General features: G+C 41.8%; 1 pseudogene; it reads right to left on the bottom strand.

The window, feature by feature from the left end:
• Positions 1-1,460: 1,460 nt before the first annotated feature.
• LOC141800528 (nucleolin-like) lies at positions 1,461-8,344 on the bottom strand (annotated as a pseudogene).
• Between the last annotated feature and the right edge of the window lie 48 nt (positions 8,345-8,392).

Here is an 8,392-nt window from a genome sequence, read left to right as displayed (position 1 = left end):
CATAGTTTATTTGTGTTTATAAGCTATTAATGCTGTGAACATGCTCTTACTGTTAATCTATGTTGTTGTTTAAAAAAACAGACTGAAAAAGTAATAATAAATAATTTTTGAGTCTTTGTTAGCGATTTGTGAAATTTTGTGGTCATGCGCTACATTGGTTTATTTGCAGCTCCTGGGGCTGAAGCCCCCCCTGTCACCAAATCCTAGTGACGCCCCTGCCACAGGTTCTAACATTTTGTGATTTCATGCACCTTTCAACAAATTGTGCGGTTAGTGGTAGCCTAAGGCAAATTTAATAGTGGTTTTAAGTCAAATCAGGCAATTACCTCTCATACCAGACATCAACACCTTTTTAAAACACAATTTAATACCACAAATGTTTAATACGGCACAATCAATCTTCAAAATTTATAATTTAAAAAGGTTAAAATTATTTAATTTAAAATTTATTTAAATGAGGTAATTTCATCTGCTGCCCTGACCCATATTTAAATCATTTTATAGAGCTCATAATTCAGGAGTTTTCAAATCATGTTGAACTCAGACATGGCATGTAGCAATTCAAAATTAACAACAAAAAAAACCTTTAAAATATACAATTTCAACAACGAGGGGGTAGGTGGGTTTTTTCCATTTATTACAGTGGAGTCCTTCTGAGAAGACTTTATTGACCGCTTTAAGCGTCTCTTACTGTTTAAAGTCCGCTGAAGCTGCTGATGACGACCTCCGAGCTGCCGATGATTCTGATGCAGGCTCTGCTTTGTGCAAGACGACACCCGTTGAGGAGATACATCGGCGAGGAGTGACGCTGTATGTGGTCGGCAGCTGGGTTCACTTCACCAGGCTGCAGCAGCAGGTCCAATTCCGAGGTGGGACTTCAGCGTCGAGTTTCACTGTAGCAGCCCCTCGGCATCAAAAAACAGCGCCGGAGTTCAACTGGTGCTTAAAGTTCATCTTTATTTAGGACACCGTGAAACTACAAAATACAAAATATCAAAAATCAATATTGAGCACAATAAATACAACATCAGTGCAAACATCAACAATACAATTTAGTTCATTTAATAAGTTAAATACAAACATTGAAAGCGCTAGAAAAAAATAGACTTCAATAGAGGTATGTGTTTAGAAAAACATATTCTTTACCTCGAATCGCCTGCCAAAGGGTGCAGAAGAATGCAGACAACAAAAAAAACCCTGCTTGTCATCATTGCTGCTGATAAACACCATAATACAATTAAAAGCATGAACAACAAACCAAAAACAAACAAACAAAAGTTTACATAATAAATGCAGCTACATACCGTTCACATTTGTTTGCACGCGCACACACGAGGGCTCCGGGCAACAAACAAATCTGGCGTGTGATGACACCTCCCTGACCTTTATAGCATTTCCGGAGCACCGAGCATAGGTGCTCCCAAACAGCAGGGGGCAACTTACACTCTGGCCACTTACACTCAGGTTGATTCAGAGTGATTTTTGCAGCCATCAGTCTCACCATCCTCCATGGCTTCTTTTGCTGCCTTGCAGTCGTCCTCACTGTCAAAGTCCACAAAGCCAAAGCCTTTAGATGAACCAGTTTCTCTATCCGTTACTATTCTAGCTGCCGAGGCGCCCTCAAACGCTTCCTTAAGAGTATGATCTGTTGTGTCCTCGGAGAGACCTTTGACAAAGAGGGTTTTTGTTGGACCTGAGTTTCCTCTGCCTCCGTCTCTGCCACCACTGTTCTGGCAGTACTAGTGTCGGAGTGACCTTCCCTCAATCTCAGTGTTGTTGAGGTTCTCCAATGCCTCTTTAGCGTCATCTGTGCTCTCAAACTCTAAGAAAGCAAAACCTTTGGGCCTGCCATCTCTCTGTGGGATCCTGATAGAAACGGCCTTTTCAAATGTTGATTGTAAGACTTCTTCTGAGGCACTGAAGGCCAGGTTATTCACTGCCAGTGTTTTACACGCTGCTCCAACACTTGGAACTGCAGTCTTTGCTCCTTTCTGGCTCTTCTCTCCAACAAAGTCAACCATGATGGACCTCCCCTGCACGTCAGCTCCCTGAGCCTCCTCCAGCATCTTCTCTGCTTCAGCCTCAGATTTAAACTCAATGTAGGCCATTCCTCTGTTTGAACCGTTCTGGCCTTGAGGTAACCTGACATCAACGGCATCTTCAAAGATTTCTTTAAGGTCATCAGCGGTTGCAGAGAAGGGCAGGTTTTTTTTTTTTTTTCAAACGTATTTTTATTGAACTTTTATAGTGCAAAGCGAAAGTGAAAAAAATTAACTACATCTTGCAGTAGTATTTTTACAGTAAACTGATATAAGGACAGATACAGCAGATATACAGTTAAAATCAAAATAAAAACAAAACAAATCAATGCATAACAGACAGACAAAAAATAAATAAATCAAATATAAAATGAATCAAAAAATAATAATAATGATGATAATAACAACAATGATCTGGGAGTCTTTGATGTCTATATCAGATATTAGTTCACCAGTTAGGAAAAGAGAGAGGGCAACAAGACAGTATTGTAACAACACCTCTCCTCAGGCTGAGAATCTCAGTCACTTTCTCCAAGCCATGTCAATAAGTCCCACTCTCATCCTTTGAGATCTTGTGGATCCAAGATAGTCGAGGAAAGGGTCCCAAGTCCGATAAAATAGAAAGGGTTTGTCTTTAAGGGCTGTAGAAAAGGCTTCCTGTGGGATAATGCTTGTCACCGCATTTATCCACTGATTAACCGTAGGAGCATTATCCATAATCCACATTGCTAGAATGCATTTTTGCGCAGAATGTAACAGAATATGCAAAAGATTTCTGTTATGAAAATTCAATGGGTAACTCATCATTTAGTCCCAGAAGTCAAGTCCTAGCACCTAACAGGAGAGGGCGTTTGAAAAATTTTTCAAGTTGATGAACAATTTTGATCCAGTATTGTTGTGTACAAGGGCAACTCCATAGACAATGAAACAGTGAACCAACAGAAGCTTGGCATTTGGTACATAGGTCTGACATATTTGGATTCATTTTGTGTCTGGCTTCAGGTGTGACATACAGTCTGTGTATAATCTTGAATTGTCTCTCCCATGCAGAATTAGATGCCATGATACCCTGGGGCCTTTTGAACGGGGTATTCCAGGCCTCTGGATCTATTACAGTTCCCAAATCAGATTCCCATTTGCCTCTCACCCTGTCAGAACTTTCCACCCTATGGCAGCAAAGAGTGTTGTACAGTGGTTTAGTGGTAAGCTTAACAATTGCATTTTCTATCAATAAGGGCTCTATTGTCGAAGTTGCAAATGAAGAATGTGAGGATTGATTCTCCCTGAACCAAGTTGCCTATAACTTTAATACCACGGTGTCTCCAATCTAGAAAACCCGCCTGAAGGCCAGGGTGAAAATCTGGGTTTTCATGGAGGGGAATTAAAAAGGACAGCTTTCTGTTATTCCCCTCAAGGTTCTTAATTTGTCGCCAGATATTTACCATGTTCTTAAGGATAATGTTGTCTTTTATTAAAGGAGACAAGTTTCCAAAGGAGATATAGAGCAAATTACGCAGGGGAATCTCATCTAAAAGAGCAGATTCACAACTAAGCCAGGTGGAATTAAAGTCCTCTTTGAACCATTCCATGAGGAATTTAAATTGTGCAGTCAGTTGGTAAAGGGTAATTGAGGGTGCTGCTAAGCCACCCTGTTAAGTGGGTAGACAAAGAAAACTATGGTAAATGGTAAATGGACTTGAGCTTATATAGCGCTTTTCTAGTCATGGACCACTCAAAGCTGCTGTACACCACAGGTCACACTTACCCATCCACACCCATTCACTCTCACAGTCACACGCTGATGGATCCAATCTTTACTATGACAGCTATCAATCAGTACATCTAACACAGTCACGCCCTTTCATACCCATTCACACACCACTGACGCAGCAGTGGGAGCAACTTGGGGACACATCGCCATGTGTCGCCCAGAGCTGGGCTTGAACCTGCAACCTTCCGATCACCGACCAAGTGCATTCTCCAACTGCGCCACTGATGCATCGCAACCTTGGTCTTTTTTTTCCCCAAAATAAATTTAATTTTGGAGCTGTTAATCTGTGCAATGATTTTCTTTGATAACATAATAGGAAGCATTTGGAACAGATATAGGAGACACGGAAAGATGTTCATTTTAATTAAGTGAATCAGACCAAGAAGGGAAGGAAATAGGTCTATATGACAGGCAATCATCTGCCAGTTTACCCTTTTTATGCACTAAAGAAATATTTGCTTCCATTAGTGAGGGAGGAAGAGACCCAAATTCAAACGAATAACACAGCATTTCAAATAATGGCTCTGCTAATATGTCATTAAATTTTTCATAGAATTTTGCGCTTAGGCCGTCTGGGCCTGGAGATTTGTTGTTCGGAAGTGACTGAATACAACTCTTGATCTCACTTAAAGTAAGGGGTCTGCACAGGCGCTCCCTCTGTTGCTCCGAAATCCGTGGCAGCTCTATTTTGGAGAAAAATTCTATCATTTCTTGCTCTGATTGGGGGTTAAATTGGGAGGTGTAAATTTGCTGGTAGAACATTTTAAAACTGTTATTGATGTCTTTATTTTTGTAACTAAGTGTTCCATGTGGATCCCTAACGCATGAGATATTCTGACTGAAGGCCTTATTTCGGAGAAGATTTGCCAAATAACGGTTAGGTTTATTGGCAAATTCATACAACCTTTGCCTCGCAAAAAATATGGACTTTTCAGCTTTTTTAGTCAAGAGGGCATCTAAAGCAATCTTTACTGTGTGTAACTCATCTCTGTTTTTTTCAGGGGGGCAGGAAGTATATTTTTTCTCAAGCTCATGAAGCTGAAGCTCTAAATGTCTTTGTTCCATTTTGCTATTTTTTTTAAGCCTGGCTGTATATGAAATAATTAAACCACGTGTGTAGGCCTTTGCAGTATCCCAGATTAAACCCGGAGAGACACCAGGGGTCTTGTTTTCCTTAAAAAATAGTCTAGTTGTTCCTTTAGATACTTTTCAAAATTAGGGTCATGATTTAGAAATGAATTATACCTTCATGGTCTGCTCCTAGACTCCAAATTCAAGTTCCTCAAACCTATAAAGATAGGAGCGTGGTCTGAAATTATAATATCCCCTACACTGCAAAATTCTATATTGCTTATTGAGGTTTTAGGAATAAAAAACATCAATTCTGCTGTTTGTTTTATGTACAGTAGAATAGTACCTGAACTCTTTATCATTGGGATGCAATAGCCGCCAAGCATCAACCAGGCCAATTTCACTGCAAGTATCAAAAACAGCTTTAGCTCTTTTTGTCGGGGGTTTTCGTATTGATGGGGATCTATCCATAACTGATGAAAAGTAACAGTTCAGGTCTCCAGCTAGTATAGTATTATCACATACCCAATCTGCAAATATAGAAAATACATGGGAGACAAAGTCATTTGTTTGAACGGGAGGGAAGTATATATTCAAAAATGAAACCTCCTGACCATAAAGATATCCCTTTAACATAACATACCTACCACATTTATCAGAGACAGTATGTATATCAGTCAACGGCAAATGCTTGTTAATTAAGATAGCGACTCTACTTTTACTAGTGAATGATGAGCTGAACACCTGTCCCACCCAGTCCTGCTTTAGCTTAGAGTGGTCATTGACAGATAGGTGAGTTTCTTGGAGAAAAGCAATATAAATATGTTCCTTTTTTAAGAAGCTCAGTATTTTTTTCCTCGTGATTGGACTATGTATCCCCCTCACATTCCAGCTGCAAATTTTTAATATAGGTTTATCACCAGGCATTTTTCAAAGTTATAGATTATGTTGGTTCCACTTAGATGTAAACTGAACAGCATCCAACACTCCCAGAAACTAAACTTAGACACATAAAATACACCAAAAAAAAAAAAAAAACAGAAAAAAACAGAAAACATTGCTTTGCCTATTTTACAAACAGAACTATATACAACAACTATCAAAAAAAGAAAAAAAATGCAGAATAAAGAAGGGGTCAGACTAGGGCCTAATACACCCTTAAGGGGCATAAGCTAACTTCCCTGAACAATAAGGAAGATGCTGTTCCTGTATAACTCTTTAAAACCTTAACAGGTAATGAATTACTCGTAACATCCTATTACTGCTGGCCCCACAGCTCTATGAACAAAACAGACATAACTTGGTCAATATTATCTGAGTAACTTCAAGAGATCTCTTCTGACTTATGCTTGCATTAATTTTCTAAGGGAAGAGAAAGAATGGAAAAAAGGCATTCTTGCACAGAGGACAAAAAGACGTCCACATATTTCCGTTCAAAATAACTATAAACTGCATGTTACAGCGTGCTTTTTTTTGAACCAGTTAAATTATGAAAAAAAGTCTTCCAGTGGAGAAGGACAAATATAAGTGGGAAGAGAAAGACGGGCTGCTGTCTAAAGCGTAATGTCAACACCGCAGCTTTATGCTCACCTGCTCCTTATAATGGCTCTGAACAGTCCAGCGGATCATCAAAAGATCGTCCCAGATATTTGCGCCGAGTTACCCTCAGTCTCCAGTCGGTAGGGACCCGTTGGTGGGCTCCTCCGGCCGTGAGATTTTTCCCAGGTAAGCTGCAGCTTCTCTGGGGTGCTTAAAGAACTTCTCCTGTCCGCTGTGTCTGATCCTGAGGATGGCACAGCATGGCAAATTCAACTCCACTCTCTCTGAGCTGCTGCTTCACCTGGTTAAACTCCTGTCGCTTCCTCACTACGGCCGCAGAAAAATCCTCAAACAGCATGATCTTGGCTCCCTTGTATTCCAGCGTCTGAGCTCTCCTCGTAGCCTGCATGATGCAAACTTTGTCCTGGAAATTGTGAAACCGGACGATGACAGCACGGGGTCGCTGGCCAGGCGGGGGTCGGCGTGTGAGGGCTCGGTGGCAGCGGTCTAACTTGACCGAGCCTCCTTTGAAGCTAGTTTGAAGTAGCTCTGGCAGCCAGGTTTTGAAGAAGGACAGTGGGTTGGAGCCCTCACTTCCTTCGGGTAGCCCGATGATGCGTATATTACGCCGTCACCCCCTGTTCTCCATATCATCGATCTTGTCCAGTGCAGCTTCCAGCTTACCCTCAACATCAGCGAGTTTGGCAACGTGGCTGGCTACGGGTATCTTCCGAATCGGAAATGCAGCTCTCTGCTTCAGTAACCCGTTTATCCAGCATGACGATTTTTGACGCACACTCTTCTAGTTTCTAAAGAACCGGGTCCACCTTTTTGTTGAGGGAAGCTTTCCACACCTTTAAGCACTTCAGTTGTAATCTTTTTAACTAAGCTGTCTTCTTCCCGGCCGAAGAACGAGGACTGCATGGCTCTCAAGCTAGCTTGACTGGCAGTAGGAGACCTAGCCTCTCCCGATGCAGCAGACCTTGCAGATAACGTGATCTTTTTCCGAGTATTTGGCATGTTTCTTCTTTGATTATTGTCCTAAAAAATACAATTCCACTCCTCCCTAGTGTTATATGTCGTAGATAAATACTATAAAGCAGTTGTGAGCTGCGGGAGCACAAGCGACGAGCTGCTTCTCCGCCATTTGCATCACGTAACCCCAGAAGGGCAAGTTTTTAACAAACAGTGTCCGTGCATCTCTCTCTTTCTTGTTCTCCTGTGAGCTGTCCTTGCTGCGAGCTTTGTCTAACTTTACCTCGTGACCCATGATCTTCTTGCCGTTGAGCTCCAGGGCTTTCTGCAAGTCCTCCTCAGATGCAAAGTCCACATAACCAAACTTCTTGGATCCACCCAGCCAAACATCAATGACTTCAAGGTCGTTCTTGGTGAAGAATTTTCGTAGAGATCCCTTGATCTCTTCAAAATCTTTATTGGAGTTCAAATTTCCAATGTACAAACAGAACCCTTCCCCTTCTGATTTTGCCTTCTTGGCAGGAGACGTGTCCTTTTTGGTCTCTGCCTTCCTCTTTCCAGGAGGAGTCACTGGGGCTTCTTCCTCCTCGTCATCATCATCGTCTTCATCATCATCATCATCGTCATCATCATTCTCCTCTTCAGCTTTGGCAGGGGTTGCCTTGGCTTAGACTTTAGCAGGTGTTGCTTTAACAGGGGTTTTTTTAGGTGATGGGGCTTCCTCTTCAGACTCCTCCCCAGAATCTCTAGGTGGGGGGGTACTTACCAGAGCTCAGGCCAGTAAGCAGGCCGAGGATGTTGATTTGGCTGACACTCTGTTTGCTTCTGCGGTGACAGGGGAAAAGACACCTTCGACAGGTGCATCAAAGAACTGCATCTCAGAAGAGGAAATGGTAACAGAGTCTGGTATTTCATCAGTTCCTCTCCCCTTAACCTGAGAGGCCCTCATTGCTGCTCAGCAGAATGACCTGTCCCTAGCTAAATGTGTTAGCGCAGC

The sequence above is a fragment of the Halichoeres trimaculatus genome, unplaced genomic scaffold (assembly GCF_033239565.1).
Source record: "Halichoeres trimaculatus isolate MK-OKI-2021-1 unplaced genomic scaffold, fHalTri1.1 fHalTri1_scaffold_12, whole genome shotgun sequence".
In the NCBI taxonomy this organism is placed as follows: domain Eukaryota; kingdom Metazoa; phylum Chordata; class Actinopteri; order Labriformes; family Labridae; genus Halichoeres; species Halichoeres trimaculatus.
This window is presented reverse-complemented; position numbering and strand designations above follow the sequence as displayed.